Source organism: Hypomesus transpacificus, unplaced genomic scaffold, assembly GCF_021917145.1.
Source record: "Hypomesus transpacificus isolate Combined female unplaced genomic scaffold, fHypTra1 scaffold_195, whole genome shotgun sequence".
NCBI classification, from domain to species: Eukaryota; Metazoa; Chordata; class Actinopteri; order Osmeriformes; family Osmeridae; genus Hypomesus; species Hypomesus transpacificus.
In genome coordinates, this window is record NW_025813740.1 from 170,571 (window position 1) to 190,036 (window position 19,466).

A 19,466-nucleotide genomic window follows, 5' to 3' on the forward strand; every position below is an offset into this window, starting at 1 on the left:
ACATCTGGACCTCATTACGGAGGAGACAGTTAGAGAGAGGGTGGGGGGGAGAGTCTGAGCGCGCGCGCGTGTGTGTGTGTGTGTGTGTGTGCAAGTGAGCAAGAGAGAGAGCTCGAAACATTTATACTATCACATTTGTGTGTCTTCTGTCTGTGTGTGTGTGTGTGTGCAAGTGTGTGTGCGTGAGAGAGACATTTATACCATCACATACTTTTCTCCCGATGCTATTTCTTTCTTCTTTCCATCTCTTTCCCTTTCTGTCGTTCTCTCTCCCTTCTTCCCACGATCATAGTCTTTGTCAGTGCTGTCAGTGCCATAGAATCACAAATACTTTATTAATGAGTGGTTTTGGAAAGAGCTTTGCACAGAACCTCCAGATCCAAGCGGACGGGGTGAAATACTGCACAGCTGTTAACAGTGTGTGGTTTGGGTGAACAACCAAAAGAATGTCCTGAGATGTGGAGTTTCCACGCAAAGTCAGTCTGACTGAGGGCCTGCAGTGTTTGTGTGATTAAGTCACTTTTACTACACGCCCTCATAAACACAGATGCACCCATAGGACAGGAGAGAGAGGAAGAGAGCCTTGTGAATATTTTTGATTGACTTTGAAGTCAATATTCTGACACTGGCGTCTTCGTTTGTTTAGAGCGAGCGTTATTGCGGTTGATTTTGATTGGACTGGAAGCCTGGCCGTAGGATGACCATACATGTTAAATCCGTCTCAACATGTTGAAATTTCACAGCAAAAATCGAAAACTCGCTGTTGTGGCCTTGTTTGTCCTGTGTGACATTTGTACTTTTTAATTTGGCAGAGGCCCAAGGAGACTGCGAACGAGTGACCAAAACACCAATTATGGTTTTCTGACATGTCGTGTGTTCAGCGACATCGTCACCATATAATCATCCTGAAATTTCCTCTGGGCAATACATGTTCCCTGACGACAGCCAAACTATTTTAAGTATTCACTGTTTAAAGGCTTTTATTAGCTGTCCGTGGCATGGATTGCTGAGAGAGATTTGTAGGTGACCAATACACATCGAAGGCAAAGGGACTTTCCCGTTTTCAAAGAATTTTCAAAACATCCCAACTGTAAATCTACGCCCACATAAAAAACACTTATTGGATACTTAAACCCGTGAGTCTTCTTTTCCGGACAGACATGACAGTTCACTGACTCATCATCACACGATGTCAGACAGTAGTTCATCCATACGGACTCTTTCCTGGGATTAGCAACTGTCTCACTCCCTCTGCTGGGCGCTGTCTGTCCCTGCAGCTTCTAACTTGTCAGGGAAGAACACGAAACGGTAATGTCACGCAAGTATGCAGTAGCAGTCACCCTGTGAACCCTGAAGACACACTGTACAGACTTTAGCATAAACTCAACTCATTGAGGCGATATGCCCCGAATCATCAACAGCTACTAAAAGTTGTACATCGTGGTGTGGCAGACCTGACGTAGCAGACCTGATGTAGGAGGCCTGATGTAGCAGACCTGACGTAGCAGACCTGACGTAGCAGACCTGATGTAGCAGACCTGATGTAGGAGGCCTGATGTAGCAGGTCTGACGTAGCAGGTCTGACGTAGCAGGTCTGATGTAGCAGGTCTGATGTAGCAGGTCTGATGTAGCAGACCTGGTGTAGCAGGCCTGATGTAGCAGACCTGGTGTAGCAGACCTGATGTAGCAGGGCTGGTTTAGCAGACCTGGTGTAGCAGGGCTGGTGTAGCAGGCCTGGTGTAGCAGGGCTGATGTAGCAGACCTGGTGTAGCAGGCCTGATGTAGCAGGCCTGATGTAGCAGGTCTGATGTAGCAGACCTGATGTAGCAGACCTGATGTAGCAGACCTGACGTAGCAGACCTGACGTAGCAGGGCTGATGTAGCAGGGCTGATGTAGCAGAACATCAGTAACTCAGAGCAGAAGAAGACAGCATCTCATCCATCTGTATTAGGTCGCTAATCCAGACCATACTGACCAGTTGTCTCCAATCATTTAAGGAAACATTACCAGGGACATCCTTAATCTACGTACATGTGCGTTCGGAAGGATTTGTCCCTGTGTGTGTGTTTACGTCTGTGTGTTTGCGTGTGTGTGTCTGTTTGTCTGTCTTTTGATCATTCTCGTACTTTTACCGTAAGAAATGTGTTTTTTTTTGTCCTTTGAAGGCAGGTTTAGTTTTCAGTAATAGTTTTGGTTGTGCTGGCGTTTCTGTGAGTCCCCTGTTTAAATGGGGGGCGAGAGCTCTGAAATGAATATCATTGTCACATCTTGTGCCAGAGCAAATTCCCCGTCCAAACGAGCAATTTGGAGCCGTCGCCTGCCTTGGAAAATCTGCCTTCAATTTTCCCCCACTGCCAGCATTGCGTGCACTCTCTCTTCAGCAAACACACTTTTCTTTCTTTTCTTTTCTCTGTTTCTCTCTCTCTCTCTCTCTCTCTCACACACACACACACACACACACACACACACACACACACACACACACACACACTATTAGCAAGCCCCAAAGGGGGTAGGGACCCAAACGCTAACTCCTCGATCAATCTGGCCTGAAGCAAGTGGACCCCAGAGTTTATTTTTGTCTCAATTATCCATTTAGTGTAAGTGGCAGCCACATGATGGAATACATGCAGAGAGGAAATGTTTTTATTATCTTTATTTAACAATGGCATTTAACCTAATACCTGATTAGGTGGCATAAAAGATAGCCATCCCTAACTGCTGTGTTTCCTTGTTTTTGAAGTTACAGTAGGATCATTTCCTTTTACCATTAGAGTGCCTATGCACACTTGCTTGGTTTTAATTATCTCCCTAGCCCTCTCCGCTTCCAGTGAGAGACCTGTTTCTGGTTTCTGACAGGGATTTCTGGCACATGCAGTTCTACTTAAGCCAAGTTTCGAAACGGCATAATTCTCTAACATATGCGCACTCATACATGTCTTGGTGTTGTATTCGCATGGACAGTGAAACAAATTTTCTGACTCGTGCCTCAGAATAATTCGAGAACCATGATCAGAACACAACACATGTTGCAGGCACGTGACAGCTGTGTGATTTAGACCTCTGATCCTCAGGTATGAGATTCTACTATGTATTTGCACATCCTGACAGATGTTCTATAATGTTTTAGCATTGAGACAGAAATAACTATACTGTAGATCGTTGCCTTCACCCCAGCAGGATGATAATCTTGTTTCAGTACAATACGGACTGTTTCTCACAACGTAGCCCTCAAGTATACATTTCCACAGTTTAATGGGGCTTTTAAATGAGAACCAACTGTTACAAGATTCTACCTCACAAAGTAGTTACTATTAAACGTTACTGAAGTAATTTAATTCAAAGACTAATAGTTCAGCTTTGCTTGTTCCATTTCAATGTCCTGTTGATGGAATTTTCCCATGCAGTCATGATCGCTCTGAAAACTGAACTGGCGGCCCGGTCCCCAATAAGAATGTTTCTGTTGATGCAGAGAATTTTTCATAATTCCCTCTGTGTGTGCTGTTGCAACCAACTCCTCGGAATTGAGTTTTCGTTTTCCACAGCGACTGAGCCGTGACGGTCTGCAAAGCTGTGTTGAGCTGCTGAGGGAAGTGGATGAGATGAGTGCAGAGACAGGATGTAAGACACTGCATAATGAGCGCAGGTGAGTGTGGCTCTGAAACAGAGAAGGCTGTGTGTTTGTGTGTGTGAACGTGTAAGTGTGTGTGTGTGTGTGTGTGTGTGTGAGGGTGTATAGGCTTCTTGAGGGCCTCTTCTATAGCGAATGACAAGGTGTATTTCAACAAGTCTGTGGCTCAAAGGCGAACTGGGCGGAATGTGATGTATTTCCTGTTTTGTGAGCTCATTCCCCACCCACCCCCCCTCCCCCACCTTTAGACCTCTCCCACATCACAGGCCTCTTGCGTGTTTCCACGGAAACCAGAGAATTGATAAGTAACCAAACAAATTGAAGGGAGGAGTTTGTTAGGAATGAAATAATATTAACAGTCAGTTGAAAAACGTCTGGCGTGTCCTGCATGCCACTAACTATTATGACAACTTCAAACAAACTGCACAGGACTGATGGCAAACTAAAGGAAACGTGGGATTATTTTACAACAAAAGCTAAGACCGACGACACACACAATCACGCAACAACCACACACACAACACACACTCATACACACACAACCTCCCCTACACACACACAACACACATGTTTGTGTTCACTCATACACACACAACCTCCCCTACACACACACAATACACATGTATGCTTGCGTTCACTCATACACACACACAACCTCCCCTACACACACACACACACACACACACACCACATATATTTTGGAAGAGAGCCAGCCAAGATCCAAGCCTGAGGCCTGAGGCTTGAGTCCGCCTGGGCCTAATTGGAGTTGGAAGTGAGACGTGAATACCTGAGCTCAGATTATCATTAAGTAATGGGACTTCTCAGTGGAAGTCCTGACAGTGTTTACATCCACGGGGATCGGCTCTGCGGCCATGGCAGAACGCCAGCACCCAACATAGCGCAGAGTGCAACGGCATACCGGCTGCAGCTGGAGCCGTCGCGACGTACTCCGACTCTAATGAGCATTCGTTGTTCCGCCCTTCTTACCCATTTCCTTACAGGCAACATATTGCGCACATATGTATCCAAGAGTAATTCACTCGATGCAGAAAGTGCAGGAGTAATTATGAGCAAAACTTAGTTTTTGTTTTGTTTTTGGCTTGAGATAGATCATTTAGTTTTTTGGTCGAATTTGGGGATCAGTTATTTTGAGGACATACAGTTCATGAATTGGCCACCAGATGACACACTCCCGTGAAAGGCCTTCTTGGTGTGTGTGTGTGTGTGTGCGTGCGTGTGTGTGTATGCTTGTGTGCCTTGCAACCATCTAGCAGCTGCCATCAGTTTGCTTGTTTGTGTTGTGTCACAACTAATGTGTTTGAGGCTTGGTATCCACACTCATTTGCTAAATTAACTGGAAACTTCACCGTAATTAAGCTGAGCTTAGTCAGGTGGTGATTAAGTAGAGAAATCCTTTGTGTGTGTGTGTGTGTGTGAGAGAGAGGGAGAGAGAGAGAGAGAGAGAGAGAGAGAGAGAGAGAGAGAGAGAGAGAGAGAGAGCAGAACTTCAGTACTTCTCAGCTCAGTACTTTTTGACAGTTATTTCCGTTTCCGTGTCTCTCCCCCTGTTCTACCTGTAATTAATGCATATGTCATTTTTATATGCTGAGAAGCTAGAAATATAAGCTATTTTAAGGAATTGCACACTGCAGTCAAAACCGTCCTTATAATTTATAGCCTTGTGAACGAGCCATAAGCACTTGCAATAACCTGTGCGGTTAACAGACTTCTCACTATGTAAAGTCATAGCTATTTGTAAGCAATGCGGGCCATTCTTCGTCATGACATCACGTGTTTTAACATGCAGATGAGGTCCCAGATGTAAGCACGCGGCTGACTGACTGGCCTAATTACTGAGCAGCGCAATCATGGTGTGTTTACTGTCAATCAATGCTTGCAAAGTAAACATCTATCCATCTATCCTACTGCCCACATCCGCTTCGAACAGAGTCCGTCTATGCCTGCTGACATTTTAATAGATTTTAGTGCAGGTCTAATATTTTGCAACAAATGCAAAAAAATTGATTGACTTATTCGTCTAAACTGCCCACCTAAAATCAACATTTGTTGCGTTTTATTAATGTAATAGAAAAACAATAAGGGGGTTTGTTATGCCGATTGTAGTACCGTCACATGGATGCGTGCTGAGTCTCACAGACGAGCGAATGCAACTCCCTGGGCCTGAGGTTCCTTTGATCTCGTGCACATGCACAGCTGAGAGGGAGCGCATCTGACTCGTGCGATATCAGCCTCGAATGTGTTGGACAGTGGGGGGGCTTACTGCTGAAGACCAGGCAACCGTCGAACGATGGACAGCATCAACCGCGTTTGAGAGTTATTTCGGGATTCCACGAGGTGCCCAGGATGTCGTTAGATAATTTCGACCACTGGTTTTAACGGTTGGACAGTAACGGTTTTTGGTTAGGCGAAGATATTCCACCGTGTTGACAGATGGAATGGGCGCACTCTGAATACCCGAGTCTGACAGGAATTGAGAGGTATGACGATGCACAGCGGAAGGCTATGAAAACACTGTTTTGTTAACTGTGTATGGTTATAGCTAGTTAAATGATTTTCTTGTTTGAGAAATGCATTAGATTCGGTTGTCCGCATTTACCCCAAATATTTTTTATTAGAACCACAAATACGCGCATAAAATGTAAGTAATATAAACAAAATAAAGAAACAAAATAAACCAAACGGCAATTACCATAACATGATGCGCCTGTGCAGGTTATAAAGCGAGATGAGTGCTTCCTGTTGTATATATTTAGATTCAACAGAAGCGTGTCCTGAGGTTTGTGATTGTCAATGACAATGTGATATAAAACAACTGGACCAATCATACCGATCAGTAGCCTGCTGGGTTGCCGTTAGGTTTTTCTACTATACATATGTTAAATGGGTGTCTCCTATTCTACTCTTATCAAGTTTGGCATTTGGGACTGTGTTTTGTTTGCTAGCGAACAGCCAAACACTCTGCCCCGTACTTTGGCCTTGGCCGCCCCTCTAGTCCGACTTATCTCATCCCTCTCATATGAGGGGCCGTTTAGGAAATAATTCAGACTGTCCTTACACAAACACATATGAAACACATACACATTCACAGATGAAACGTTCACACACACATTCATACTACTGAAAACTTACATCCACTATGTAAAATGCTTGCATAAGCACATAAGACATTTTTCAAAACTGTTTTTTCAAAACTTGTTTTCACTGACAGTGGGGCAAACTCTTCTGGATAGTCACAGAATACCCGCCAACCCTCTTGTCTTTAAATCCTATCAGTAGCGTGCACCGAACCAAGAACGTGTGTCGAGATTCGAACAGCATGCAAATGCAAAGCCTCAGATAACGTCAGCCTTCCCACGGTGTTGGTCGTTGCTTTTCCGCTGTTCCTACCGTTGTCGCGGTTCGGCGGGACGGGTTCACAGTGCTACACATGCTGGATGTGTTTCAGGTTCTCATGAACAGCTTGTAAAGAGGTGAAAGTTCATTAGACCGTCGATCTCTCCACTTAACACAGAGAAGGTGTATGTGCTCTCAGAAAGGACCTGTTACTAATCATCCTGAGAGAGAGAGAGAGAGAGAGAGAGAGAGAGAGAGATGGACAACCAATCTATCAGGTGAATGAGTGTATGTGTTTACGTGTGTGTGTGTGACAGTGAGACCTACCTGCGTGTGTTTCTATACAGAGATCACAAGGCCTGACCAGCACGTATAATTAGAGTAGCCTTTTTAGGGTGACTCAGAGCTCCCTGTCTGTCAGCCTGTCACGGCAGCTGGCTTGGGGCAGCTGTTTAAACACAACAAGGGAGAGGAGCGGAGGAGTGGAGAGAGAGAGAAAAGAGAGAGAGAGAGAGAGAGAGAAGGCGTGTGTGCAGATTGGTCAAGGTAATTACAGGGTGTTTTGCTAGTGTCACAGACACACCTTACCATGGCCCCCATCCCTACCCCCACCCTCACCACCACAGAGACAGAGACAGAGAGGAGAATGCTCCCCCTTTCCAAACTATGTGCCACATCTCACGTGGTCCCCCTAAACCGTTTTTGATGAGGGGCTGTGAGAAACAATAAGTTGCATTGGGAAAAGTAAATGTTGATGTGTCATGGAGAGGGAGAGAGAGAGGAAAGAGAGAGAGAGAGAAAGAGAGAGACAGAGACACAGAGAGAGAGAGAGAAAGAGAGAGAGACAAATGGGTAATTCTCATGGGAATGTGAAGCACAAGCTCTTCCTCAATCCCAGTAAATCATATCAAGAGTGAAGTGTTGTTTTGCATAACTCAGTTAGCGTAGCACCAAAACGCTGAGCGCAAACGAGCATTCCTGTTCTCCTCCTCATCTGAGTGGACAGGCCAAGCACACTGCTACAGGGCTGCATCTGAGTGGACAGGCCAAGTACACTACAGGGCTGCGTCTGAGCCCTCGTCTGCAGCCATAGTTCCCTCTGCCCCACTCCTCTGGGTTAAACTGTGGAGACGTGTGGAATGTTAGACAGGTATGTGAGCAAGAGAGAGGGAGCGTGTGTGTGTGTTTGAAAGACACAGAGAGAGGGAGAGAGAGAGAGAGACAGTGTGCGTGTATGAGAGAGAAAGAGAGAGAGAGGGACAATGCATTTCCACGGTTTAGCTGAATAACTTCTCTTGTCTCTAAGCATGGGCACACAACGTCTAGTTCTTCTAGTTGCCTGGGTTACAGGGATTGGAAACTGTGTGGTATTTAAAAACAACGCGACTCCTTACGGTCCTCCAAATACTTCCTCTCTCTACACCCCGAACTACACCTTCATGTTTTCAAAGTGCCAAAGGAATTTTCCCGAATCGGTATTTTAACCTGCTCCTTTGACTTGAATCCAAGCCTTTTGATCTGTGTTCACTAGCATTAGCAAGGAGGAAGCACTGACTGTAGTCAATAAAGTTACTGTCCCATGTTGATGTCTGTCAGGACAAGTACGAAACAGGTACTTGCTAAATCGTAATGGAGGATTTGCAAGGTGGAGATTGGAGACGGATGCATGACTGAAAGCAATGCAGGGCTCAGGTTTTTCAGTTGGAAATAATCTTCTGTTGTATGTGCTAACAAGCCTGTCTGAACCTGTCTCACTCACAAGGATACACACACACACACACACACAGACGGTGTCTTTCCTCGGGCCCCACCCGGATGAGTAAAAACATTAACATACCAGGAGGAAGATAGTCGATTGACAGGTAAATGAAACTTACACAAGCATGTACTGTGCTGTACACACACACACACACACAAACACACACTCAGGCGTCTGTTTTGGGAGCATGCTGAAACAGATCTCTCTTTCAGGCTCAACCAGACGCACACACACACACACACTCCCCCTCTGTGTCTCTGTGTACCTTTTGCTCCTGTGCAGTTTTGCACCAGTCTGGAGAGGCCCTGTTATTCTGAGCTGTCTCTCTCCCTGCCACGTCAAATGACCGGTCGGAGCCTCAGACGTCTCCTCAGGGAGTCATGCGGCCCGCTTCCCTGAATCGTGGTCTCCGTTCTGGGCTACAGAGGTAGAGAGGACTGTCTCTTTCGGAGGGAGAAGAGTTGACTCTGCCAGAGGATTGAGGACATACTGTCTGATGGAATTGGGAAACTCAGGCGTTTGAGAAATCCGTGGACTATCCAGCGCTGACCCGAGTCGCTGTGTTTTAGTTATAAAACCAGAGGAAAATGAGCGGATTCCTCTACAGGGGCAGGTAAGGTGTTAGAACAGAATGTACTGAATATGTAGATGAATGTGGTTCAACTCGATGACAACTCGAAGTGCTAGTTGTGAGAAGGCAGTGTGTGTGCTTTGTTCAACAAACCCCAGCTAGAAGCTAAACTCTGGCATCGTCTGGGTCTCTGTGTGAACCCATGGTTATGTAACGTGTCTCCTGGTATATTTAGTCAGCGGTAGCGCATGTTGTTGCGTCTGGATCACACATTAGTTTCCTCGCTGACTAGTGCCTTTGCTATATCCTCTGGGAATGTTCCAGAGAATCTTCCAGGCTAAGCGAGGTTTTTAGAACCCCTCCCAAGGAACCCAAGCTGTTGTTGTTCTCCTGCTGTTGTTCCATGTCGTTCTGTGGTGGTCTTCTTCACGACAGGTGCCACGATGAGCTAGGAGAATCGCACGTTCTATTGCTGTACTGGTGGTCCTAAACAGCCACACACACACACAAATGCTACCTCAGGGCCAACTGGTCTCTCTCCCACCGACCCCCCCCCCCCCACACACACACACACACACACACACCCACACACACACACTCCCGCAGCCCTTGTGTAATCATTGGCTTATCAGTCTCATGGTCCATCTGACCCAAGCAGGCCAATAGAAGGTTGTACAGCCCTCAGGGGATGAACGGCCGAGGCATGCTGCTGTAGACAAGTCAGTAGCTCCCCATTCACACCAGCGCTTTCATCTCTCTTTTGTTCAGAGAGGATGGGGGCTGGGTGCAAGGCTCCAGGGAGGAGAGCTATTGTGTTTGTGCGATCTTTACTTACCCAAATGAGGGTTTACAACCTAGAGTGACCTGCTCTTAACCCCAATGGCTCCCGTTGGTTATTCAAGAGCCTGAAAAGAATTTTGAACCTGGCGCGCTGTTTTGACCATGCTTTGGCCTTATACGACATGGCTGTTGTAAGTGTTTTACAGCTCCGCCGTGTTTGAAGACACAAATGCATCCTTCCCTCCTCTCCTTCACGCCTGAACACTCACCGTAGGATCAGACGAAACAAATGTAGACCCATTCAACCGTGTGTGATTAGTGACTCTTTGAGGACAGGAGACAGGAAGGGCTGCTTTTCAAAGCTGCTCGAACACAACCCCCCGTTTCACCAAACTGGGACCCCCCTCATTCGTTTCTTATTGTTTCAAATTTCAAGCCAATCGCAGGCTGTTATCGTGTTTATCTCGGCGCCAGTCCCAGAGGCGTGAGGGTGAGTGATAGCCGTGTGATTACAGTTTGCGCTGAGTCTGTTTCCAACAGCTGACCGCCACATCTCCCCTTCGCTCTCTTCACCTCGGTGTGAAGCTCTCCTCCCGTCGCCCTCCTCACCGGTTCCTCTCGAAAGGTCTGACCCAGTTTGCCGTCAGTACAGATGCAAAGTTAGATGAGCTTGTGTTTAGAGCGCTGCAGTACGCCTGGGAGGTGCTTGAGGTGATGTGTTTTGTCTGAAAGCTTGTGTCCCGTTTCAGAAACAATGGGGACGGTCGAAGGCAGGACCGGCCCAAAAGTCTAGGACACATGATGGGTGAGTGGCTCTTCAAGTTGTTTTTCTTTGTTGGATATCTCTTCTGAATGTCTCTTCATTTATTTTTTCATGTTCCTGTCAGTCTTGTGTTCCTCTGTTCTGTTCTGCAGAGTCGTACTCAGTCACTGTTGAGTGTCGTTCTCTGGAATCGAGGTGTTTCACTCGGTGTGGAGACCTGTTTCTCCCACAAAACACTCTCTCTCTCCCTGTTCCCTCTCTCCCTGTTCCCTCTCTCCCTGTTCCCTCTCTCTCTGTTCCCTCTCTCCCTGTTCTCTCTCTCTCTGTTTTTATAATGGTGTTTTTCTCCTACCTCTTGTTAAATAAATATCTTACTGCTTTTTATGACTTGAAGCCAGTCCATACAAGGCTACGTTCAGGCCAGTTTGTTGTTAGTGAGAACTTTACAAGTAATGCCCCTATGAATTGCCCTGGTCAAAGAAGTGTTTGAAAGTGGCCCAATCCCTCCATTCCCTGTGTATATTTGACTTAGTGCTGGCGTCATTCGTATCAGTGTTGTGTAATTTGGCCTGTAATCTGCCCTGTACCAAGCAGCAGTATGACTCCAGGCCCAAACCCAAGACACATCTTCTCCACACATTGAAGAACAGATTTTTTAATCATCTTTAATAAGCTCACGCTGTGATTTAAGGAACTGTCAGAACTTTCAGCTCCGCCAACGGTTCAGTGATTGTACCCCTTGGGACTTTGCACGCACGCACGTACACACACACACACTTACACACACGCTTACACAAACACATACAGACACACACACGGTCCTGTTCACTCTTCCAAGTGCTCTTCTGAAGAACTAAAACACACATTGTTGTATTCCTGTGTGAATACTTTTAAGAAAGCTTCTGGCGTTCTTCTTTGGAAGAGAAGTTTGGCTGGACTCATGCTATGGTCTTCAGTTGGATCAGACCATACCATGTCGGTTCTGTGTGGGGGGGGGGGGGTCAGGTCATATATCCAACTCTAATATGGTTATAATGAGACCAAAGTGATCTGAACTCCCCCTGCATTTTATGAGGTCCTCGAGATGTTCGGCAGAGAGCCATAAAGTGTTTTGGCATTTTCACCAAATATGGTTTTGGGGTAATAACTCAAAAACGTAAAAAAAAACTTTACTCTAACTTAAAAGAAAACTCGTTATTTATCCGAATTTAACGGAAACTATTTCATTTTCCCATGTGCTCCAGATTTCCCCAGTGAGGACCTGGAGACGCAGCCTGCTCCACAGATGCGCAGCCTGAGAGAGTTTGAGCAGGTAAGGGCTTGTCTTCCAGCCTGTCTTCCTGTTGACGCTGCCTCAGGTTGGTGTCCAGGAATGTCTTCCTGTTGACGCTGCCTCAGCTTGGTGTCCAGGAATGTCTTCCTGTTGACGCTGCCTCAGCTTGGTGTCCAGGCATGTCTTCCTGTTGACGCTGCCTCAGCTTGGTGTCCAGGCATGTCTTCCTGTTGACGCTATCTCAGCTTGGTGTCCAGGCATGTCTGCGGTCCCTCATAATGAACACTTAGGTGTGTTTGAGATGATTGTACAGCAACACCACCTCAGTTCAGTGGTGCCGTATGAGAAGTATGAAGTCTGTGTGGCCTACACCGTTCCATATCCCCCCCTCCCCCTTATTCCCTCTCCTCCCCCTTCTCCCCTCCCCCCCCCCTCCCCCTTCTCCCCCCCCCCCCTCGCTCCTCTTTTCTCATTTGATGTTGATAACGTCTCTGAAACGGTTCTGACCACACACATGCACCCATATGCTTTCTAAAATTCAGAGCAACCATATCAGCATCGCAATCATCCATAAGTAAGGCTGTGGAGCTTTGTGTGTGTGGGTATCTGTTTGAGTGTGTCTGATGTGTGTGTGTGTGTGTGCAGCACATGCCAGCTGTGAACCCATCAGGCAGGCTCTGCTGGTTCCCTGCTTCTCCACCAGGGTAATGGCTTCTGGGAATGCCGCCAAGCTACTATGGTTCCGATATAACTGTAGAGGTGCTTGCCTCAATGATCATACCCAGGGGTAGGACTGGGGGGGGGGGGGGGGCAGTGGGGGGGGGGCAGTGGCGGTAACTTAATTTAGGAGGAAATGTGTGCCTGGGTGGTGGAGGGTTGGGGGGGGGGCAAGTTTGAATTTGGAGATTGTTTTGTACGGGAAAAGTATAGAAGAGGTAAACAATCCAGGTGAAATGAACACCAGACAGAGATTTTCCCGGGGCTGAGATTCCCGCTCCTAACTCCTTCTAACGCCGAGCATGCTGGGAGTTGGAGTGCGGGAGCAGATCCGATGTGCCGGCTCGGGAGACCAGGCCGCCTGCCTTTGAAGTGGATGGCAGGAGGCTGTGAGTGGTTCACTGAAGCGATGAGTCACGCTATGCAGATACAGCCCTGATGGAGGGGGGGGGAGGGGCGCTGGCTAGACAGCGCATGGAAAACTGAGGCAGAGATAAAACACAAACTTCCATGTTCTGTAGCGAGGCAGAGTGGACGAGAGAGATGTTTAGGTGCTGTTGGTCACGGTGTTGGTGTGTAGTGTGTGGTGTGGTGTGTTACCCAACACTACACAACTGCCAACGTGTCGGCAGTGGGTGCATATTTGCATGTATTTCCATATTCCAAATGGAGATTAACGGAAAAAAAACGGATTCCCTGAAGAGTTACAGGTGGATGAGCCACAGTGAGGCCTTGCTTCTTGGCACAGTAACAGCACGGTTCATTTTCTTTTCTTTTAACATGTTATTTTTCAATTATGGCCAAGAATCTTGGTTGTCCTAATGTACAGGTTTGAGTAAATGGATCCACATTGTGAGGAAGTTTAATGTGTGTGTGTGAGTGCATTTGTCCACATTTCTGTCAGTCTAAAGAGTAAATATTTTCCCTCCACTGGCTGAAAGGCACACAAACTTGCCAAACTAGAATTTGTAACTGTCAAACATTGCCAGGCTGAAAATCTTGAGGTTCTCGGGAAATATCAGAAAATCTAAATACCCTTTCTCAAATAGCCTTTATTAGTCCATTTGTGAAATTGAAAGCATATGCCTGCCTATAAACGTGAATTCAAAACCAACCACAGACACACTTCAATTGATATAAAAGGCCGGATCGCGTATAATTTCGGCCATTAAAACCTCAGGACAAATTACAATTGCTAATCTGTTATTTTGCCCTTATTTTAAACGTACGGTCCACCCAAGCCACATTCTGTGAGAGGCTTGTCAAAGTTGGATTACCACTGAAGAATAGCAGTCTTATACCGTAAACCACAGCCAACACACCCACACACTCAGAAACCTTCCAGATCCTTCCAGCCACTGAGCCGAATGCATATGAAGCATCGCCTCGTTTTTTTCCTCTCCGTCTCCACAGCTAGTTATCTCTCTCCTTCCCGGGGGTTTGTTGCGAGGGAAAATAGGTCACTGTTCTCTGCGACTGGAGCACGGAGTAGACCCTCCAGCCGCCGGCTATGGTTACCCCCCCCCCCGCCACGGCTGGCCAAGCGAGGAACAGTTCTGGAGCCTCTCAAGAGGATGCAGGGAAAACATGTCGAGGAGACATGACTTACCGTTATCCTCTGTCACCGGCGCCTGGGCAGACGATGGCCCTCCCCTTGTGTGTTGGGGAGTGTGGAACCCTTTATTATCCCCCCCCCCTCCCACCGTGGTCGTAAGATCCAGTGCATCCCATAATAAACACATCGCCCCGAATCGACGATTAGCATCATCTTTCTATGTGTTTGTGGTTATTATTAGAGGGGCATGTCTAAGGCAGGTAGACAGCAAGCCCCCTTATTGACCTCCACCTGGCTGAGTAGGCCTTCACTGATAGGTCGATACGAGGCCGGGTCGTCCTTGGTAACCGTGCCGCTGACGCGCAGGTCAGGTTTCCGCGGCCGCAGCACTCAGGCTGGGCTGAGAGGCACAAGATCGATACAGAGGAGATCACCTTTCTGCTGATCCACACACACACTTACCCCGAGTGGGCTGGAGTCTGTCTTGCGGACACGCTCTCTCTCTGTCACACACACAAACGCACACACACACACACGTCCTGCTCTGTGTGAGTGGCGTCAGCGCCTCCAGCTGGTGATGTGGGCTTCTGCTCACTAAGCTGTGGTGTGTGGGTACGAGAGAGAGAGAGAGAGACAGAGAGAGAGAGAGAGAGAGAGAGAGAGAGAGAGAGAGAGAGAAAGGGAGAGGGAGACAAAAAGAGAGAGCAAGAGAGAGAGAGAAGGAGAGGGAGACAGAGAGAGAGCAAGAGAGAGAGAGAAAGAGATAGAGAGAGAGAGAGAGAGAGAGAGAGAGAGGGCGAAAGAGAAAGAGTCCTAGACTGTTTAATTGAACCCAGACGAGCGCAGTAAATCTGTGGTCCTCTCCAGTGGGTCAGAGACAGCATATTGAGTTGATCATGGCGTCGGTCACGGATGATAATTGTTGAGTTAATGTGTTAGAGGTAATCTCCTCTCCACACTCCCAGTGGCAGGATTCACGGGAAAACGACCTCCCAGTTTTGGACGTAGCCTGTACAGAATTACTGTGGAAATTAAGATGACACTATTGATTTGATATATACAGTAGGTAGAACGTTGTGTGGGTTGTCTTTGTGTCTCTTGTCCTGTGCCTGACATGCTAGCATGAAATCAGCTTAGCTACAGCTGTCGGCAGAATCTGTGTGTGTGTGTGTGCGTGTGCGTGTGCCTGTGTGTGTGTGTGCGTGAGTGTACACTATGCCCCTATATCTGTGTGACCTTATGCTTATTTTCTGTTCTGAGGGATATTTATGTAGTGCATTTCAACATTTCCCGTTTGCCTCCAGATCATATGGAAACAGTTACAAACCAAAAAGATGGAGAAAAAAAAAGTATTTTTATGAATCACTTTTGTATTTAGTGGCGAGCTGGATCCTGCAATTACTGTACAATAAAGCAAGCCTTTTCTACCCAGGGTCAAAGAGCCAATAAACCACATTTGGTACACTCAGTAAATCTGACCAATCACCTTCCAAAAGCTCTGGGAGCCAGCCAATGGAAAAAGAGAGACCAAACGTTACAGTCCAATCCGCTGATTTAACGAGACGTGAGCTATTGACTGACCCGTCTGGCCTGTACCTGAGTGACAGCACAGTCGACGCTCGTTTGTTAAAACAGCCTCAAACGTTTGAGATTATTAGAGCAAAGTGTGTATGATTAGACGTTTCCTGTCTGTCTGATATGCCAACTGCAATACATCACAGTCACCGAGTCACCTCGTAAATATGGCACAGGGCTGCAGGGGGTGGCAGAGCAGGACCCTCTCTGCTCAGCCCTGGGTGAGACACACAGACCCTCCCTGCTCAGCCCTGGGTGAGACACCCAGACACGCTCTGCTCAGCCCTGGGTGAGACACACAGACCCTCTCTGCTCAGCCCTGGGTGAGACACACAGACCCTCCCTGCTCAGCCCTGGGTGAGACACCCAGACACGCTCTGCTCAGCCCTGGGTGAGACACACAGACCCTCTCTGCTCAGCCCTGGGTGAGACACACAGACCCTCTCTGCTCAGCCCGACGTGAGACACACAGACCCTCTCTGCTCAGCCCTGGGTGAGACACACAGACCCTCCCTGCTCAGCCCTGGGTGAGACACACAGACCCTCTCTGCTCAGCCCTGGGTGAGACACACAGACCTTCTCTGCTCAGCCCTGGGTGAGACACCCAGACACGCTCTGCTCAGCCCTGGGTGAGACACACAGACCCTATCTGCTCAGCCCTGGGTGAGACACACAGATACGCTCTGCTTTGACGTCCGGCAGAGTGGCTTTTCATCGTCTGTAAAAGGCCACAAAGACTCTGTGTTTTGTCTGGTTGTTAACGCTAATCAAGAGATTGATTTCAGCGAGGAAGGAAATTGGATGTTGTTTGTTTTCCGTGGAACTACTTTTTTTTGTCTTGATCATGTTATTCCAGCCTAACCACTCCCTTAAGTAATAGTAGGCGTGTTTAAGATCAATACTCTAGTTGTAGCGAGCTATTACTAATACACTGTTTGATGGTCTCCATTTGTTGTTTTAGAGAGTCTTTCACTGGTTTGGTAACAACCAGACTTGTGTAATCAGACACAGAGACTGAGATGCTCTGTGTGTGTGTGTGCACGCACGGGCACACCGGGCTAGCAGATACATGTGCAGAACAGGCCCAGTCCCGGCATTCAGAACCCACTCACAGTTTCCCCATCCCTCCTCACATACCAGAAAACGCTCGCCAGAAAAAGAGGAGAAAAATGAACGTGAGAAGAGAAGAAGAACACTGATTTGGGAAGGTTACATGAGTCACTCTGGATCTCCAGTGAAGGCTTTCTGGAAGGGGAGAAGAAAGAGGGGTGTTGAAACGGTGCGCTTCGGGGGAAGTTGCACAGGTGTGTGTCTGACTTATCTGCCGGGGATGATGTGGCTGGTGAGGGGCGGGGGGTGAGGGGGTGGGGGGGGCGGGGGGGCGGGGCGTGGGGGGGGGGGCGTAATGACAAGCAGAGGGAAGGAGGAAGACCAGGAGCGGAAAAGACAAACTTCTGACTTTCATCAGCACGTCTCTCCTGATCACCTCAGGGCCCAGCGTCTCTCTCTCTCTCTCTCTCTCTCTCTCTCTTTGTCTCCCTCCGGTTCTGCCTCTCATTTGTTCTGTTCCACCTTTTTCCTCCTTTCTGTCTTTCTTTCTCTCTCTTTTAGTTTTCTCTGTCTCTCCGTGAACACCAAACATTCTTTTTCGCACCAAACGTTTATCTCAAACCCTTAAGGGATTTTAACGATGCATCTCCTGTGATACTGTTAGAGATGTCAACAAACCACCACATTGTTGTTGTGTTCGTTGTTGTGGTCGTTGTCATCCAGCCTGCCTTCTGCTCCGTCCTGCTGGCTGAGGTCAGAGGTAATCGTCAGGGTTTGACTAGCAGGGTATTTTCAGTCCCGGGGATACTTAAATGGCGTGAGCTCATGCTTTCCTGCCGTCTTAGTGAGTCAAATCGCCTGCGAGTCTCAGGAATGGCTGTAATCCTATTTTAAAACATATCAAGAGTTGCTCTTTTTCTTATAACTGCTTCTCTCAAGTACCCTCTCCACCCCAGTGAAAATATTTTCACTGCCAGTGAAACATTAGAATCGAACCATCAAAAATCCCAGTTAAAGAGCCGGCCCCCGCTGAGGACGTTGAGCAGCTCTCCTCTGGGCTGCTCGTGGCAGATATGTAACCCAGCTCAGCCTAGCCTGGCCTGGCCTGGCCCAACCCAACTCGGGCCAGAATGGAGTAATGCTGTTTGTAAATACCACTCCCAATTATCCCTAACGAGAGCCTAATAAGAACCAGATGAGCGCTTATTTAATTTGTCAGAGGAAGGCAGAGCAGGGATAACCACGGGCAGCTTCTCTCTCTGTGTTGGGCTGTGCCGCTCGACCGGGACAAACATCTTACAGACAATGTTTTACATGCTGCAGGGTTTTCTAATGGTCTTCGTCTGATGAAATGGCTCTGCACATTACAGTGAACAGACGAGGGCTCTGGACGTGTTCTTGATGCAACTCTTGGCGTCCCTTGGTGCAAGACACACACACACACACTCTATCCATACTATACATATAGCTTACAAATCCTAAAATCTCAAACGTTTAAACCCTCAACTGGATCAAAGTCGTAAAAGTGTGTGGTAAAAGTGTCCTCAAGTCACCTCCGAAACACGTCCTCCTGCCCTGATGCTAATGAGACGGCCACCAGCAGCACTCGGAGTGATTAACTGTTGCTTTGACAGTAGCGGTTCAGAGGTTGCCTAAACACGCCTTGCGTAAGTGAACGCAGCCTCAAAACAGCCTCCCTGAACTGTTTTACATTCGTCAGAGAGAGTTCTGCACAAGGGAGAGAGCCATGGTGTTAGCCGTTAGCCGTTAGCTGTTGTTGTGATAGGCAGCCAGAGATCCCCTCTCTCTTAGTGTGGAGCTAATGTAGCTCTCCCTCCACACTGTACATGTGGATTGAGTCGAGGCCTGGTCATGACAGGAGGCAGGATTTGCTGTTACCGTAATGAGTCCTGCTGGCAGTACTGTATGTAGCCCCGTGTCACTGAGGGAGAGGGTGTCTAGTTATTTGCTGTGACCTGACGGCACACAAAGCCCTCAGTGTGTGTGTGTGTGTGTGTGTGTGCAGTGTTTTTGTGGGTATCTGTGTGTGTGTGTGATTCTACAGATGTGCTCTCTCTTTGGAAAATAATGAGAATCGAGGACATGTCCCTCCTCTCCTTTCGCCCTTCCCTCCATCCATCCCTCCCTCCCTCCCTCCCTCCCTCCCTCCCTCCCTCCCTCCCTCCCTCCCTCCACCCCCCAGGCACCGTCACAGTCTCATCTCCTCCTGCCAGCTGATGGTCCGGTGCCACAGGCCCCCCAGGCTTCAGCTCTGTGCTCCTCTCTTGTCTCTCCATGGACAACAGAGCAGGGCTCCAACACACACACACACACACACACACTGTTCATACACTGTACTGAGAGCACATGTGCAGGCATGAATCTAGTGATCCATACACTGTCAGCCTTAACGGTCACAGACTGGGCATGCTCAGAC